The following is a 20,315-nucleotide window of genomic DNA, read 5'->3' as shown; positions in this document are numbered from 1 at the left end:
TGACCCAAAATCGCGGTAAAAACGCCTTTTTTTCGATTATCTGCTAAAGATGCCCATCTCTCCTCGGCTGATAACCATGCCCCAGTTCTGCCTTCACCACGCCTCCGACACACCCCCCGTCAACTTTATTCGTTTCTGCGACAGAGTGCAGTTGGAAACGCCCAAAATCGGCTTTCGATTATACCGATTTGGGCGCCTTTGCGAGACAAACGTCTATCTCCCGATTTAGGTCACACTATAGGCGTTTTTCTCTTTCGAAAATAAGCTGGTTAATCTATTATAGCTATATCAAACTTCTGTTCACAATCATAGCAGTGTGGTCTCTTTCTTGAAGGCTGCAATTAGTATATGATTTACAGAATAGTTTCATTAAAGGTAGAATGGCCATGGTTAATACAAGAAGTTTGTGTCACATTATACTGGTCATTAAAATATTGTCTATACCAATCTCTATAATGTTAGATGCCGAAAAGGCATTTGACTATCTTGACTGGAAATATTTGTTTGAGACACTGTTATGGTTTAAATTGGGTACTGAATTTATTGAAATGGTACACATTCTCTATTTATAATTTGTAGGTTGAAGGAAAGGGAAATGGCACTTGATATATCACCTTTCAGTAGCATTTGCAACTACATTCAAAGCAGTTTACACAGTATATACAGGTACTTATTTGTACCTGGGGCAATGGATGGTTAAGTAACTTGACCAGAATCTCAAGGAGCTGTAGTGGGAATTGAACCCATTTTCCCAGGATCAAAGTCCACTGTATTTATTTATTAGCTGCATTTGTACCCCACATTTTCGCACCTATTTGCAGGCTCAATGTGGCTTACACTATGTTGCAAAAGGTATAATCATAAACAGAGTAAGAGGTATGGTCTAATTTAACATATTACTGTGTAAGAAATTAGGTAGATAGGTCAGTAGAATTATTTACATAACACAAAATAAAACAGGTAAGATATAACCATTATATAATATAAGATTAACCAATAGGCTACTCCTCCAGTTAATAACTGTCTTTCCCTTTACTAGAGGCACTAGACAATGCTGCCCTCTATCTCTTCTGTTCTTTAACCTGGTACTAGAACCTTTATTAATGAAGATAAGAACATAAGCAGACATCACTGACATAAAGGTTAATTATCTCATACAAAGCCAGTGTTAGTGGGAGGGTCAAACAGGGTAGCTGGAGGGCCCATGGCCCCTGTGATCTGGCATCTCTTTCTCTTCTTTCTAGACTAACATGTCCCCTCCCCCTCCCCTTCCCTAGTTTATCTTAAACACATATTTTTTTACAGGGGTCATCAGCAGTGGCAGTGATTTTAATACTCTACCTGCTGTGTCCTGCTCCCACCTGATGCAACTTCTTGTTTCTGCCTGGGGAAGCTCCTGGGACAGTGGCAGGCAGTGTATTAAAATCACTGCAGCTGCCAGCAACCCCTGTGAAGAAACATGTTTTAAGGTAGATGGGGAGGGAGCTATGAGAGAGGGAGAGATGACAGCTCAGAGCCAGAGAGGCGGGAGAGAGAGATGATGGATATGGGATGGAAGGACGGAAGAGAGGGATGAATGAACCCAGGGGTGGAGGGGAGGGAAGGAGAAAAGAGAGAGGGAGTGATGCTAAATCATGGGAGGGAGGGGGAAAGGAGATAAGCTTGATCACAGAAGCAGGGCAGGAGGGATGAGAGATGGGACAGGAAGATGTGGGGGATGGAAGAGAAGGGACAAGAAAACATCAGGCTACAAGGTTAGGGGAAGGAGAGGGAGAGGAGATGCTAGATTACAATAGTAACATCAATCTTTTTCTGAATCAATGAATGATCTGCACCCCTACCAATCAGCTTGCAGATCAGGATATAGCACAGAGACTGTAATCACCGCACTTTTGAGTGAACCTCACAGTAATTTGGAGCAGACTAAGATTGCACTAGTGGTGTCCTTAGATCTTGCAGCTGCTTTTGACCTTATTGACCATACCCTTGTGCTTCAACTATTTCTCTATGTATTTTGGGTATTGTTAAATGGTTTGCCTCTTTTCTGGAACACTTCGCAGTTGTTCAATCTACACATGTTTCTGCCCCACATACTCGCTCATGTGGGGTTCCCCAGGTATCTGTCCTCTCACTGTCAACCTGTTTGTCAGTCCCTTAGCATTGTTTATTCAGTTTTTTGGTATCAGTGCCTACTCATATGCTGATGATTTTCTCTTAGTTCACTACACTGACCCAGTATCTATTAACTTATCACCTCTATAAGCATAGGCGCCCCGTATAAGAGGCTTAGGGAGGCTAAGCCTCCCCAGCCCAATCTTGACCTTCCCCTGGCTGCTGCTCTCACAAACGCAGGGCTTGTGCAGCAGCCAAGGAGCTCTCCCACCGTCCTTCCTTCCTGCTCTCGACCGGCAGCCTTCCTTGCCCCCCCCCCCCCCCTGTGTATAACCGTTTTACTCTCCCTGGCAGCAACATGAAGAAAAAGGCACTATCTGCAGGATCGCCTCCGGCTTCAGCTTTTCTCTTCGCTTCGCTCTTCACACAGTGTCCCGCCTTTGTGATGATGCATTTCCTGTTTCCGTGACGGCTAACTGGTTGATGCAACACCATCTTGTTCTAAACCCTGAAAAAAACTCTTCCCCTTTTCCTACTGCAGCTCCTCTCCTTTTCAATAGATGATTACCCCCATCAGTTCATTCAATTATCTTGGAATTATTTTGGATTCAGAGTTGTCTTTCACCCCTCAAATTTCTCAAGTCATGAAAACAGGTATACTCAGCATCACTTTTCTCCCTTTCTATGCCTACATTAACTCCTTCTATAACTATAGCAATTCCGTTTATGCGTGCATCACCAAGGTCAATTTAAAACATCTCCAAACACTTCAGAATACTGCTGCCCATATAATTTGTCACACCAAGCGCTATGACCATCTATCACCACTCCTGCAATATCTCCATTGGCTTCCTATTGATTTTCAAATCAAATACAAAACTTTTCATGCTAACGCTCAAGATCCTTCACACTGCTACCCCTTCCTATCTTGACTCTCTGATTATCCCCTTTACACCTACTCATACCCTTTGGTCTTTGACCGACAACATACTTGTCATACCCCGCCCGTCAAAAGCACGATGGGAGTCTACTCGGTTCTCTGCTTTCTTCTTCCTTGTTCCTGCTCTCTGGAGTTCACGCCCAAAACATTTATGACTCAAAAGATCTTTTTCTGCTTTTCTAACATCTGTAAAAACTTATTTTTTTTCCAATTAGTTTTTGAACAGTGAGTGGCTATTGAGTTCTCCATGACAAGGGAGATTTTATTTGATGAAATTGTTGCAGTCACATTGTTATGTGTATGTGTGCTGTGTTTTGTCTCTCCTCTATCAGATTGACTGATTGTTCTAGAGTGTCTGGCTGCTTTCCTATTATTTTATGGTGTTCTTTTCTAATTTCCAATTTTTATATTTTATTTTATTGTAAACTGTTTCAACTTGGTTCAATGAGAAATGATATATCAAAATGATAAGGACATGGCCAAAACCTCAGCCAAACTGATAAGAAAAGCTATAATACTCAAAAGAGAATAAGGGGGAGAAACTTAGGGGAAATAAATAGGAAATGACTTGAAGAGATGGTGAAAAGGTTTGATAGAATTATAATAGATTAAGGAGGGATCAGACCTAGAACATCTGCTAATTACAAAGGCATGCTAGGAAGACTGGATTCTCTCACACAGCCTGCAGAGGCAGAAAGGGAGGGTTGGACCTAAATCAGAGCTAACAGCGAATAGGGAAAGCTCAGAAGGAGTCAATCACAGGATACTGTAAACTATAGGGAGAAGGGGAAAGTCCCAGTACATAGTGCTATCTATTACACAATGAAATTAAACACAGATAATACTCAAATTAAATATACATAACAATAAACTCCTGCCAGCATTAATATGGGTACAGAAGAGCCATCACCTACTTTGTTGCTGCATTACCCTACTGTGAACTAGCAGAAGCCACTATTGCAATTGTTGCCTAATGATTTATTTTGTCTTGCTTTTTTTTTTATTGCATAATCTCTGATAAATATAGAAACCCCTCTCTCTTCACCAATCTAGTATTTCATAAATATAACATATGAGAACAGGAGCTAGAAGCCATTATTTACCTTTAACGAACTGTGAAGCTCTTTCTACCGAGATCCAAAAAGCTATCACATATTTTTAATTTTGTATGGATGCTGTCACTTTTTCTTCCCACTCACCCCAAAAAATAAAACCCTAAAATATTAAAGTATATTGATAAAATGTGTGGAAAATGATATATCACAAATGAAACTGCCAATTCAACTAGTAAACCACATGAAGAAACCACCTACTTTAGTGGATCTAAAATAATACTCAAAGAAATGCCAAATAAAAAAAAATCCATGTCTACAAAAGCTGCTTGTAGCAGCTGTCTTACTGCTTAGCAATCCTTTTTTTAGTAAACATCTCTTCTTTCCCCCAACCTCAAATCTGTTCCCCAGAAGGAGAAAAACTAAAGAATATAATTCTGCAAAGATCTTACTCTCTTTAGAGGAATAAAATGTTTAAGATGAAAGTAATTTGGAAACTATATTGTACAAAGTTTGTTCACTATAAAATTCTTCTCATGAAAAATGCTTTATTCAAAAACAGGATTTTGCTCATTCCAGTGGTTAACTTTATAGCTGCGTGCACTGGTGAAAAGTGCAAACCTATTTTGCATTGCGTGGACTTTGTAGGTTTTTAAAAGTAATATTAGATGCATATTTGCACTTTGAAAGTTGTCTTTAGTGATTCAATTAAAGCTCTCTTGTACACCCAATAGGCAACAGCTGTAGCAGTGACAAATCTTAACTTTTACACCACTGGAAGGGTCTGCTTATTGAGATCAATAATTTCCTCAGTTATCCTGTCACCTCCCTTGATGCTGCTTGCACATGCCCATGGACTTAACCTATCTGTTCCACTCAGTGCTTTTTTTGTAGGAAAAAAGGTACCGGTACTCATTGTGGGTGGGACCACCACATATGACTCCGCCCCTATGATAGCCACACCTATGTTAGTCACACCGCGCATATAAACATGATTAGAGAATTTTTAAGATAGGTAATGTGTGTGTGAGTATGAATGGGGGTTTAGTGTTCAATTTTTATGTGTGATTTGTGATGTGTATTTATAAAATAGGTTTATTGTATACACTTCTGAATATTTTGAATATGAATAAAAATATGTGAACTATATATGATATGCTTATATTCTCCTGATTTTTAGATATGCATATAAACAGGCATCATTGAAAATATTCTAGTATAGGAGAAAAAAATAACTTGAATTTTTTCATTATAAATAATTTCTGTGAGATGTTACAGCTCCAGTACACCCAGTGCAAAATAAGATAGCAGATATAAATTCTCAAATTGGACATATTCCAAACACTAAAATGAAAATAAAATGATTTGTTTCTACCTTTGTTGTCTGGTGACTTTGATTTTCTGATCATGTCGGTCCCAGTCTCTGATTCTGCTGCTCTCTATCTGTTCCCTTAACTCCGTTTCCAGGGGTTCCTTTCCATTTATTTCTTTACTTTCCTCCTTTCTTCTTCATTTCTTGCTCTACAACCATAGGTAAAAGCTGGGTCCTCCGCAGACTTGACTGAATGAGGTTGTAAACGGGTACCTGTCTTGTGCAGCCAAGGATAGAACAATCTCCTCCAGCCACCGGCTCCCGGTACAATGAAGAACTAGATGTCCACCAGTAACTTCAATCTTAAGGACTTTTATTCCATGCAGGTTTCTAGTACACAGTTCCAACAGCAGCATAGCACATACCAGGAATCAATACAGGCTTACAGGCTCCACTCTGGGCTCTTTATCCGGTGCACAATACACATTAATTCAATTCCCAAGACAAACAGTTCTTTCAGTTCATCATCACAGTTCAGTCACCAAGCAGCATTTTCTACCTTCTATCCTCTCTACCTTCAGGAGAGTTCAATATTTTAGGGACTCCTTCTACCCAAGGGTTTTCCCCTGCATCAGCTTCACAGTGAATTCAATACTTTTGGGACTTCCTCTCACCCAAGGAATCTCAGCCTGCTTCAGTACTTTAGGGACCTCCCTGCCCAAGGATTTTCAGCCTGCAAATATTTCTCTTCTTCTGCTTCACTCTCCTGAACTTAACTGAACTGAACTCCCCTCTTGGGACTCCTTCCTACCTGCCTAATCAATCCCTGGCTTCAGCTACCACCACCAATCATTCTCCTTCCATTAGCTTCCTCACACCCAAACCAGCTGAGTTAAGCATTAGACTAATGAGACCAATGATGAGCTCCTGCATACAGGGTTTCCCAACTCTCTTTCCACCTAGTGGCAGCCACTCTACACAACCTGCCAGCTTACACCCATGTCTTCCCTGATTGCAGCTAGGAATCCAGTCCGGGTTCTTCATCTCACCCTCTGGCTCCTTGCCTGCAATGCCTTCTGGGACTTGTATTTCAGACTGAAACTGCCTTAACCCAAATATCCTGGAGGTGACCTTATCACAAGGTATAGAGTGGATCCAGTTTTTGCCTATTTTCTTCATCCATGTGCAGTTTTTCTTCTCTTTCCCTTTCTCTCATCTCCGTCAGTATGCATCTCCTTCCTATTCTTCCCTCCCCTCCATCCATATACATATCCTTTCCTTCCTCTCTCTTCCCTCTCACCCATCCATTTCTCCTCTCCCCTCCCCTCCATCCATGTTCATCTCACTTCCTCTCTCTTCCCTCTCCTCCATCCATGTTCATCTCACTTCCTCTCTCTTCCCTCCCCTCCATCCATGTCCAGCATTTCAACTCTCTCTCCCCTCCATCCATATCCAGAATTTCTCATCTCCCCTAAATCCATGTGCATCTCCTCCTCTGTCTTCCCTCCCATCCATCCATGTACAGCATTTCTCATCTCCCCTTCCCCTCCATCCATGTTCATCTCACTTCCTCTCTCTTTTCTCCTCTTCATCCATGTCCAGCAACTCTCTCCCCTCCCCACCATCCATGTGCATCTCCATCCTCTGTCTTTCATTCCCTCCAACATTTCTCTTCCCTGTCCTCCACTCCATCCATGTCCAGCATTTCTCCTCTCTCTCCTCCCCTCCATCCATGTGCATCTCCTTCCTGTCTTCCCTCTCCTCCATCCATGTCCAGCATTTCTCCTGCCCTCCCCTCCATCCATCCATGTCCAACAACTCTCTTCTCTCTCCTGCCCTCCCCTCCCATCCATGTCCAGGGTAAATTTCTACAAAACAGATGAAGATATGATTCAATGTGCCCCAATGAAAGGAGAGTTTAATTCTACTTCCATTTAATTTTAATATATTCCATCATCTTTATAAACATCAGGCTTCCCAAGGCAAATTACAACCAGTTAAGATTAACCCATCAGGAAACAGAATATTCTCACTGACATCTGGCCATCTGAATTGTACAGAAGCACAGTGAAGAAAAACGAGCACAAACTACAGAATTTATAATTGCTGTTTCTACTAGCTATAATAATGTTTGAAATTGTTTTAGTGATATTCAATTATGTCTTTTCTCCTCCACCTTATAAGGCACTGCCTATCCAACAAAAACAGTGTTAGACTTGTTAAAGATGGACCAACAATAAAGAACGACAACGTGGATGCAGCAGCTCACAGGTTTGCTTGCTGTGTTTTGAGTGAACGGCAATAACGGCTGCGTGGGGGAGTAGAAACAGAAATTAATCAAATGTCTTCCTTACTTACAGTGGACTAGATAGGCTCACTTCCACTCCACTCTCTATTTACCCAAAGTCACAACAGCGAACTGGCGGGCGTCGGCAGTGAAAGCAGCAAGCAGGCAGGCTCGCCTCCGTCCTTCGCTTCCCTGCCCTCTCAGCGTCCCACCCTCGCGGAAAGGAAATTACATCAGAGGAAGGCAGGACACTGAAAGGGCAGGGAAGCGAAAGACGGAGGCGAGCCTGCCTGCTTGCTGCTTTCACTGCTGCTGTTCACCGCTGAGACTTTGGGTAAATAGAAGATTTGCAGGGTGCAGAACGGAAAGTCGGGGAACTGAGGGCTGGCAGGTGAGTACCGGCGTGTACTGGCACAAAAAGAGCACTGGTTCCACTGTCACTTGCTGCCCATTTCTCTCTTTTTTTTCCTGTTGCTGCTTCTGCTGCTTCTGCTGCATTGACTGGAGGAACAACTTCCTTTGTAACTAATATGAGAAGACTATTTTTTGCAAATGATTTTGCATGGAAAATATGACACACTGAGGGGCATAATCGAAAGTGGGTGCCCATCTCCATGGCCGCCTATCTCCGTGGGTGGCCATGCGAAGGTACGGGACAAACCGTATTTTTGAAAAAAGATGGGCACCTATCTTTTTTCCATAATACGGGCTGTGCGGGGCAAATGCCTAGGATTTGGGCATTTTTGAGCTGGGCACTATTGGTTTTCAGTGATAATGGAAACTGAAGGCGCCCAGCTCAAAAACAACTCCAAGGCATTGGGTCGTGGGAGGGGCCAGGATTCGTAGTGCACTGGTAGTGCACTGGTCTCCTTCACATGCCAGGACACTAACTGGGCACCCTAGGGGGCACTTTTACAAATTGAAAAAAATTAAAATAGCTCCCAGTTGCATAACACCCTTCCCTTGTGTGCTGAGCCCCCCAAATCCCCCCCAAAACCCACTGCCCACAAGTCTACACCATTACCATAGCCGTAAGGGGTGCAGGGGGGGCACCTACATGTGGGTACAGTGGGTTTTGGGGGGGTTTGGAGGGCTCAACACTAACCAGCACAAGTGGAACAGGTAGGGGGGATGGGCCTGGGTCCACCTGCCTGACGTCCACTGCACCCACTAACAACTGCTGCAAGGTACCTACATACTGCTGTCAGGGAGCTGGGTATGACATCTGAAGCTCGCATGCAAGCTGTCAAAAATGAGTAACTAGGCCTCAGTGTATAAAATGGGACTTGTGCTAAACTAGCATGAGTTAGTGCTAAAATAACATATCTTAACAGTAGCCCATATTGATGACTACTTCCCTAAAATGGATGCTTCTTCTGCACATAGCCAGCACATAAATGTTAATTTCTCCATCTGTTTAGAACAGTCTCTGTTGGCAAATCCTATTCTAAAATACTAGTGGAACATGAGACGTTTTGACCTTGATGTCTCAATTCCAATTTGTAAGGTCATTTCTAATATGCTTCTTTAAATGTAGTCAGTTGTGATGAATATACACATGATGAAAAGGTAACCACACCATTTCTATGGGGTAAATTCTATAAGGAGCCACCTAGATTTTGGCAGGTACATGCATATATAAATGCCAGTGTTCTAGTCATTTATGCACATATATGGAGTTTTTAGATGATGATATGTCTGATATGGTGTTATTAGGGTTATTCTCCGAATTAGAAGAAACTTGTTAGATATGTTAAAACTAAGCACTACTAAAACCGATACAGTATGGTTTGGAAAACTGATGCCTAAGGTCACAAGAAGGGTCTGTGGCAAGTCACTTTGGGACCTATCTTCTAAAAGGGTCCTTTTACAAAGGTGAGCTAGTGTTTTTAGTGTGTGCTAAATGCTAAAGACACCCATAGGAATATATGGGCATCTCTAGCATTTAGCGTGTGGTTATTTTTAGCGTGTGCTAAAAACACTAGCATGCCATTATAAAAAGACCCCAAAGTGCATATGTTTTTACTTTTTATAAGAGCAGAAGGAAACCATTCCAGACCTCCTCCAATAGCCTACTAAAGAGACTAAAGAGATTTGAGCAAAGGATTCCAGATTCTCGGCCCACTACTGTAATCATTAGGCAACAACTTTTCTAATGGAGGTATAAAAAGTGTTATTCAAACCTAACACAATTTCGCCTGAAAACAAGTCAGCCAGAGAATATTTGCCATACTTTGCAGCACAGAAAAAAAAAATCCTGAGTCCATTCACCAGCTGCTCAACTCAAGCAGAGGCCCAGGAGGGCCCTCATCTCTTGATGCATTGCAGTCTTTTTTTAGGTAATAAAAAAAAAAATCTCTGACAGTTTCTAATGACTCTGGATATCCCCAATCATTCCCTCAAATATATGCTATAGAACAATTTCCAAAACAACATCGTTACAGTTGTAAATTCACTGAAGATTAGAATCTTATTATTCTAGGTACTCTATTTTGCATCATATAAACCAATGAGAAATTTTGTGCAAAGCTCTTTTGCTTTAATGCAACCCTAATGATAGCAGTGGAGGTAAAACCCGGTGGCCCAATTACTTCCATTGAAAGCAGTGGAGGTGAAGCCCGGCTGGCTCAGTCCGTCCTCCTTTTTCTGGAGCCATATGGTAACCCTATGTGAGATCATACTTGTTCAGTAACACTAGACAGTGTTTGGACTGGACAGTAGCACTGGGCACTGACCTGGACAGTAACACAGTATGGGCATCCTAAAAATGAGACTGGCTGTGTGTGTCCAAAGCCTGGTTTAAGAACCACTGCTCTAGGGTGATGATATAAATGCAGATTCCAAGATCTGCACTATCTTTTGGAGGCATAACTATTTCTACAGTATTAACCAATGTAACAGTTCGTAAACTTTTTTTTTTAATGTTAATATGTTAATTATAGAAAAATATTACAATATTTTCTCTTTTGTGTGTGATTTTATTGTTAGCCTATTAAGTATCAAAAATTCAGAACTTGCAACATATTAATAGATTACGTGATTAGGCTAAAATATTAAATGCTCTAATACAGTACTACAGTTATTCAGTAAATCCAGACTGCCCCAATTTGACTACCCCTTTCGGACTGACTGTTCACTTGTCTTTTAGATTGTAAGCTCCTTGAGCAGGGACTGTCCCTCTATGTTAAATTGTACAGCGCTGCGTAACCCTAGTAGTGCTTTAGAAATGTTAAGTAGTAGTAGTAGTAGTAGTAGTACTTGCATACTAAAGTACTTCTCCCTATTTCCAGTGACATCAAATTGAAAAAAATCATTCTGGACTTTACAGGGACAATTCTATAACAGGGAACCTACAATTAGGCGAAGGGTACCTGGTAGGAGCCTGTTCTATAAAGGAACATAGAGTGCCTACTTTCCTTTATAGAATTCTAGTGTAACCAAGTATATGGTATATATGATAACTCCTAATTAACACAGAAGGACTTACCTCCTTCTATTTAGGAGGCAAAACCCCTCTAATTCTATTAAAGTTGCCAAAACTTACATATGCAAATGTGGACAGTGCCCAATTTTCATGTGCAATTTAATTGCATAATAAGCTAATTAGCGTCAATAATTGGCTTTTTAACAAGCAATTGTTGATACTAATTAGATTTACATAAGAACATAAGAGTAGCCATACAGGATCAGACCAATGGTCTAGCCCAGTATCCTGTTTCCAACAATGCCCAATCCAGGACACAAGTACCTGACAGAAACCAAAATAGCAGCACCATTTCATGCTACCAATCCCAGATACGCTAACTGCTGTTTACATCTTCTGGCAAAGAGTTCCAGAGCTTCACTATTTGTTGAGTGAAAAAATATTTCCTACTATTTGTTTTAAAATTATTTCCATGTAACTTCATTGAGCGTCCCCTAGTCTTAGTACTTTTTGAAAGAGTAAAAAGTTAAGTGCAGAGGCACCCAGCTTAATTCATCTAATTTTGAAAAGGAAAAACAACAACTAACAAATAAAATAAAAACACAGTTAAACACTTTTAAGCAGAACCTGCAAAGAATGTCAGATTAGGAAATAATCAGTGTCACAGAATGCATTATCTTCCTTATTGTAATAAGCGTGACCCCAATTATCTCTTTTCAGTTGAACAATAATTCAGTAATATTGGTCCTTTGCAAAAAAAAAAGCAGAGGAGTGATGTAATAGAAAACATTAAACATTTAATAACACAGTAATTCCAAATGAAAGAAAATGTTGAAATGAAAGCATCACTGAGAGCAAATAGGAACCCAGAAGGCCCAAGGCTTATAAGCTCACAGTTTCATCACCTGCCAATAACATTTTCTTATGAAAAGTAACGTCAAGCAATTCAGAAAGGTTGTAATTATCTGATGAGGTACCTTTTACTAATATGTATTAAATACTTAGGACTAGATTTTATATTACACACTGAGTGAAAAATAGTTTACCATATTTGTTTTAAATGTGCCACTATCACGTAACTTCATGGAGTGTCTTTGTCGAGTTTGTGCCGGGTGCCCCTATCTTCCCTGTTTGTACTTTTTGAAAGAGTAAATAATTGATTCATATTTACCCATTCCACTCCATTTAGAATTGTATAGACGTCAACCATATCTCCCTTCAGATGTCTCTTCTCCAAATTCCCTAACCTCTTTAGCCTTTCCTCATATGAGAGTCCTTCCATCTCCTAAATCATTTTGGTTTCCCTTCTCCGTACCTTTTCAAGTCCCACTATATTAGTGTGGCATAATAACTAATTAAATGTACTGTAACTAGTTACTGTTCTTAAGTAAAAGTTTTGTTACTTTTACTTGTAAACAAGTAGAGGATAACATTTGTTACATTTACTGAAGTAAGAATGTTGCCAATTTTTACTGCTTTTACTAAGTTGCATCTGATACTTGCAGTTAAAAGTAAAAAGTAAAAGCGAAACGTAGATGTAAATGACAATTCCTCAGTAAACCAAATGAAACAGCAAAACTGGAAACAGGATTTTGCTATTGCAAACCTTGTCACGGTAACAGTGGATCATCTCATCTTAAATTTTGCTATTCAGTGGATATAACCTATAAGAATAGTGGAGTTGCCTGTGTTTTTTGAACTGGTTAGTGGCCTCCAGCTAAACAGAACAGTGATGGGTTGGGTCACTTTAAACTGGAGATGAAGCTGGTAGCAATTCTTGGTGGACAGATGTACGTTTTTACCACAACAGACTGTGTCATCCCATGGTAAATTTTACATTGGGGTAATTGTCCACTGAATTGCTAAGAATTTTTAGGGAGGAAGTCTGCTTGCCTGGCCTTAAGACTGAAGACCACACATTTGATGTTCTTGCATCAATTCTTGAAGATATCCAGAGTTTGCCATCAGATGAAAAATTGTTAGAACAAAAGACAATGATTCCAACTTTGTGAAAGCCTTCTTTGTAATTGGACAGCATGTGTGACAATGATAATGAAGATATAAATGAAGATGCAAGTGATGAATTAGACAGCACTATTTGTAATGCACATAATAATGACAATAATGATGATGATAAAGTATTATTTGCTATATGGAAGTCATTTGTTTCAAAGATTTCCTTGATCATAACCTGCAGATCCAGTCAGAAGACATGAGTAATATGAGTCAATCTGGCCTGATTTAAAGGAACTTTTTATCAGACTGAACAATCTACTTCCTGAAGTATAGTTGTTGAACCTTTATAGCTGTGCTGGATTAATAACTCACAAGCACGCTTGTATAAGTGACAGTCATTTTCAAAAATGTAGCTTTACTAAAAGCAAAGTGGTTTGAGTTGTAAAGCAATAAAGTTGATGGGTAAAATGTTAATAGTGTTGCATTCACTGCAGTTGCGAGTACTTTTACTTTTTACTCAAAAAGTATTATATTAGGCAATAACTTTTTTACTTTTACTTAAGTAAATTTTTGAATTTTCTCCTTCAGGAAGCAGGTGAAAACTTGGATCTTTAACCAGGCATTTAATGAAAGAAGTAACTAACTTGTTTGTCTCACTCTCACACACAAGGAGTGACGTGAGGTGCTCACAATCAAGGTAATTGGGCCATAGTTTAAACATGTGCTGGAACCTGTATTGTACCTCACATTCCATACCAGCGTGCTTTGTGCTTGGCCAAATATCTTGGCTATCTACCCTATGCAGTGCTTATTGGAGCACTGAAGAGCTATGTATTGTCCAGTATCTTGGTGGTAACTGCTTGAGAATAAGAGTCAAGTGGTCAGAGTTCAAATCCCACCTCATACAAAATTGACCTACTCATTCAAATGTGTACTTGTGTTTTGGGACTAACAACGAGACCTTGTGGATATATGTGACCACCTTAGGGAACAGATGTTTCAGGTTGAATACTGGGAATGTGCAAAATGGTTGTGTGGCCATCGGAAGGGTCCCTTAAGTAATTTGCCAAAGTGACATCATGGAACCTCTCCTTTGCTATATAGAAGGATTAGTTTTATACTCTTGTATAACAGGTTATTTGGACTCTCAGACTTCCAGAGAACCTCATTGTATCTACAGACTGTAGTCATCATTCCCCACAGATATATGCACTTTTACCCTCAGAGATGTATAGTCTCCTCTTAGGCCATCACTACAGATGCCTGTGAGATACAGCTATGCAGCAGATAAGGTGGTCTAGTGGTTAAAACAGTTGCTCTCTCATATATGAGTGGTGGGTTCAAATCCTTTGGAAGTCAGGTGTGTTTATGAAACATGAAATCCACAGAGGTAGAAATGAATGAGCCAGTAACTTTTTTAAGCATGGAATTGGCAACCACCATGCATTGTGATGACATCTTAATTCTGTATTGAAATGTGCACTTGCAATTCACAGTGACCAAGGTGAGTGATGTTTCTTCTTTTGGGATTCAGACACTGTGTTGTCATGTTTTAGATGTGATTTGGAATTTTAGGTGTATGCCTGAGTGCACTGTACAGCCTATTCACTAGCATTCTGTCCTTGTTACTCCACCATACTCTCTTCTGACCTCTCCTGCCCCACCTGTGTCCATGTCTCAGTTCCCACTTACCTCCTGTCCCTTACCCCCACTACTGCTCTCCTCCCTGATCCTCCATACCATCCCTGTGTAAAAGTATGTGTGTGTCTATGTTTGTCTGTGTCTGTGTGGCTGCTGGAGAAGGCATTGAGTGCTGTCTATATCATTGCTGATGCATTTCACAATCTGCAGAGACACACACGAAGGGAAGAGGTCTGTTTCAGCAGATATATAGGTCTAGGACACAGTTCATGGACCTCACCAAGAGCCAGTGTATACACAAAGAACCCCTGTGATAGGGAGACTATCAGGTAACACTGGGAGCAGTTACAGGAACAAATGTAGGTCAGTACTTAGAGGGGACATGCCTTGCCACTGCTTGTTAAGGTCACTGCTCCCTTGGCTTCCCTGGACATAGGAACCTGGCCACCTCCTCTGAGAGATGGTGCAGGCCTCAGACTGTCAGCCACCTTACAATGCATTGTGCTATTCCTGGACTGTTGTCTGAGCAGGGATGCTCAAAACAACATACCATTACTGCTTTGTATTTCATTTTTTCATTTAATCATTCTTATATCCCACGTTTTCCAAAATATGTTTGGTTCAATGTAGCTAACATCAAAATTTGACTTCAACATTAGCAATATTAAACGTGTGGGCATACATTGTAACTGTAGACTACATATGAAAGTAATAATCAAACAGTGATCTTCGAGCAAGTAATTCAACTAACATAGTAAAGTAGTAAACATATAAACAGTACTAAGCAAATTAATAAAGGGACCCTTCAGATGGCCACATGGCCATTTTGGCATGCAACTAGTTAACAGTGAGACCAGCATTGTAGCACAGGAGAAAGTTAGCATAACAGCCTGGTAGTGTGTATGTCTAACAATGTGAGCAGTGTGTTTCCTGTTGGTGATAAGATGTTTTTGACAGTATATCTCTGAACATCGTGGCCTGACAGTAGGCAATTTTATGTGTGAGTGTAATGGCATGATATGATGCGGCTGTTGAGTTTGAACAGTTCCTGTAGTTGAGTGGAAGGGTAGGAAGAGTGTGTTGTGAATGTCATCATAATTGCCCTGTGTCTGCAAGGTAATTCTTGAACAAATATGATTACAATAGTTTATGGAAGAGTAGATACTCGGTGATTCTCCTAATGGCTAATGGTAAGCTGCTCTAAAGTTTGGTTGAGAAGTATGAGAAGCATGTGGCATAAATAGATTTGTAGTGTAATTCTTTGTAGTGTGGGTGGTGGAGTATCAGAAAGTTGTGTGTACCTCTATGGCGTTCCTCAGGAGGAGATTGATTAATGTGATGAGATAATTTGTGGATAGGCCTTGAAGAATATTGAAAGTAATAGATGAGATCTTGAAGTTGGTCCTGGCTCTTATGGAGAGCCAGTGGAATGCTTGTAGCAGGGAAGAAGCTCTGTTGAAGCATGGGGACCTGAAAATCAAACACACCACCATGTTTTATATTGTTTTCAAATTTTTTAGGCTCAAGTCTTTGCATCCTGCATATTACTCCTTGCAGTAATCTAGATAGGTTAGTATTTGTGATTGGACCAGGAGGCAGAAGATGGTAATCAGGATGTAGTTCCTTATTCTTCTTAGCTTCTAGAGCATACTGGAAGCCTTTTTTTGTGACAATTGCTATTTGTTTGTCAAATATCAAGTTTTAGTCTAGTAGAAATCCTAGTCCTTTGAGACTCTGTTCTAGAGGGAAACTGAGTTGGCTGACTGTGAAATGATTGTAGGATTTCAGGTTGTATGGACTTGTCATTACTAAGAATTTGGTCTTCTCTCTGTTCAGCTTTAGTTTGATCGTCGAGGTCCATGTCTCTATGACATCTTGGCTTGTTTGAGTTATACTTGTGCTATCCTATAGATCTGCCATGAAGAGGATATAGATTGTGACATTGTCTGCATATATATGTGATTTTAAACCAATCTTTTCAAGTTTGTTGCTCAAGGATGCCATTATGATGTTGAAAAGTGAAGGATAGCGGTGATCCCTGTGGTACACTACAACCTGGGGACCATGGTGGAGATACAAGGTTGGTTGCTTTGACTTGGTATGTTTTTGATTTGAGGAAGCCAGAAAAACAATTCAGCACTGGTCCTCTGAGTCCAATGTGTCTAGAGGGCAAAGGAGAATATCATAGACCGCTACATCAAAGGTGCTGGACATGACGAACTGGAGAACCAGAACCTTGTTTCCTTTACAAATTTCTGGTTTGATGTTGTTGACTAGTGAGATGAGTGCTGATTCTGTACTATGGTGTGCTCTGAAACCCGATTGAGAAGGGTGTAGGATTGTAATGGTATCAGTTTAATTGTCAGGATTATTGAAATATATGTAGCATGATGTTGTGTTGGATCAGATACAAATATATAACAATATAAAAATACAATTTTAAAAGACTTATTGAAACTGCAGCAGAAACTGGCTTTCAGTTCAAGTCCCTCTTCCCCCTCCCTTTGGGAACATTTAAAAGGACAAAAGTCACTACTTCAGAAGTCTTCAAACTTCCTCTCCCCCTCCTACTTGAAGAACTGTTAATAAAAGCTTGGCTAGGCGTTCACCTAAAAGCCATTAACACCTCTACTACTTAACAAAAGGACAAACAAGTAAGAGGCTGCTTCAAAGGTTTAACTTTCTTCCTCTGATCAAAAGCCTGGCTGATCAACACAACAAAGATCAAAGAGGCAAGGAGACAGAAAACCTGTGAAGGTGGGAATCCACACACCTATTGACAAAAGGAAAGTATAATATGTATTTACTACAGAGACTGAGCAGGAAGCCTTTTCACTTCAAAAGACCATTTGTCAGCAAAATCCAGACAGGAAGTCTTATGATGTCATAAGACATGAGACCAAGATACCACAATGCTTTGCAAATGCCCAGGGTCGAGTGCAAACCAGGAAGCAAATGCATGCAGGACATGCACTCATATTTCCCTGCAAACAGACTGTATAAAAAAGCCTGGAAAAGCCCAGCTCTTCTGCTCTTGGGACCTGCTCTTGGAAATCTGCTCTGGGGACCCGTAACCCACCTGCCTGCTGTGAGGACCTGCCTCTGCCTCGTGGCTCTTCACTGGACCACAGCATGCTCTATAACAAAGACTGTTCTGTAAGTTATAACCTCTGATTTAAAACCTGCTACTTTACTTAAGCACAAATTCTCTGTAAGATCTCTTAAGACTCTTATCTCGCTGCAACATTAATCGCTAAAATTGTAACTTAATAAACCCTTTTGAATCTAAATATATAGTGCTCCTATTCTTTCTTAAACCTGGTAATGCAGGTTAATGTAATCCAATAAATGTACTTAATGCTTAATTCATTGCAATTGTGAATCTTGTTGCTTTAATCGGCAACTGGTGGAGAATTAATATATATATATATTAAAAATTATAAACATTAGTGAGTGCTCTAGAGCTATCCCCAAGTATAAATTATTCCTTGTAACAGGATCAAGTGGGTTGATAGGTAGTCCATCAGTTGTCAGGTGATCAATCCTTCCATGACTTTAACTAGGAGTGTAATGGAGGCGACTGGTCTGTAGTTAGTGATGTCATTTTTTCCCCAGTGTATTTTGGGGGATAGGAGTTAACATTATTCTGCCTTTGTTCTCTGGGAAACTCCCCATGTGCAGGAAGAAGGAGATATGTTTGTTTAGTAGAGCTAAGAACCATGCTGGGGCGTCTCACAGTAGAGAGGTGGGGCATTCATCTAATGTACAGTACAATTTGGCATATTTTCTTAGGGAATTTTGGACTTCTGTAGTTATGGGTATGGTAAACAAGGTCCAGATTCTGTTGGCATGTGATGAGTCATTGTGTAACACTGTGGTACCCAGATAACTATCTATAGAGGTTGGGAGTGAAGGGAGGCCTGTCCTGATGTTCGTAACTTCTTCTTCAAAGTATATTGCTAACAGAACATGAGAAAAACATTCTATTTCCCCACCCCCTCCCATCCCCACAACACATGACCAAATCATACCACTCCCCCCACCCCCACCCCATCCCTCAAAAGAGAACATGACAGAATAAACCCCCTTCCCTTCAACCCCAACAATGTCTTGTATGGGGACATGTAGCATGACAGAAGGGGGGGGGGGCAACACTCAAGTTGCTGTCTGATGGCAGCATCTGCCATCAGATGCAGGATCTAAAGAAAAGGCGATGGCAGTCATATACATAGCAAAGGTCCATGAGATAGGTAGAGTCCCTGGCATCACAATGTCCCTGAAGCTACTGGGGAGGAATGCATGGGGCACAGCTGGCCCTTAACTGTGGCTCCTTCTACAGTCATGCAGCTATTCTTTCTCACCTCTGCAACTGCTGGTGGATGGTTCGCTGGGGGAGGGCCTTGGTGTGGAGGTCTGACTGGTGTAGGCCCTCATAGTGGGAGTCTGGCTAGTAGGGGAAGCTGGGTGAGAGGTGGAGGAGATATGGCCTACTTGGATCCATCAAAACCAAGTCCAATTCAATATCTAACAAGGCCAGAATGATACATGGTCTTCGGATTTCTCATCTGCCAATGGAACTCCTAAGTGATGTGCTACACGGGAAAAGGCTTCCATTAAATTAACACAATTTTCTGATACTTGGGCCCCTACAAAAAAAAGAAGTTGTCTAGATAGTTTACTACATTGTTACACCCAGCCACCCTTTGTACCAGGCATTGCAAAAAGATAGCAAATGCTTCAAAGTAGGTGCAGGCCACAGAGCAATAGAAGTACCCCTCAAATTTTATAATGTTGGAATGGGAATGTATAGCCCATTTGTACCATTCATTTCAATGCAGGTAACAATAACAACTGGATATAATTCCAAGAATATAGAACCACCCCAAAAATAATCAAAATTCAAAATTATTTCATACTCTTAAAACTAAGATATGACATGATTCCTATCTAAAACAAACTTTTGAAATAAAAAAAATGTTTCCAAGAGCCTCCTAAACTGTAAATAATCTTCAACTACTCTAACTGTAGGAGGTAAAGAGTTCAAAATCAGAGCAGCTTGATAGGGTAAAAAAGCAGCAAATAATCTTCTAGACTGAATTTTATTAGGAATCAGAAAGCCAGGCAGAAATTGATTTCTAGTTTTTTGAGTAGGACCTCCATTAAGAAGACGGAATCACTGAAAATTATACTATGGTGCTAAACCATAAAGAGATTTAGGGCCCTATTTATTAAGCTGCACTGTAGGTACGCTAATGTTTTTAGCGCGTGCTAATGCTAGAGACACCCATGCATTCCTATGATTTCTAGATTTTACACTTTTACAGTTGGAAGATCGGTTAATAAGCTGGTTCATATATAAAGGTGTGATTCTAAACAAAATTCTATTAACAAATGGCAACATTTAAATGTAATATGAAACATAATTGAAATTTCTAGCTGAGTAAATTAACCTAGCAGTAGTATTTTAAAAATGATATCGGAAAATTCAGAATATAACACATTGCAATAATATAACTGTGGAAGGATAATCTCCTGAGTTACTAGCCTAAAGTGGTCCTGGCAAAAACATTTTCTCATACATCTTAAAGAAC

Source organism: Microcaecilia unicolor, chromosome 3 (assembly GCF_901765095.1).
Source record: "Microcaecilia unicolor chromosome 3, aMicUni1.1, whole genome shotgun sequence".
NCBI classification, from domain to species: domain Eukaryota; kingdom Metazoa; phylum Chordata; class Amphibia; order Gymnophiona; family Siphonopidae; genus Microcaecilia; species Microcaecilia unicolor.
This window is presented reverse-complemented; position numbering follows the sequence as displayed.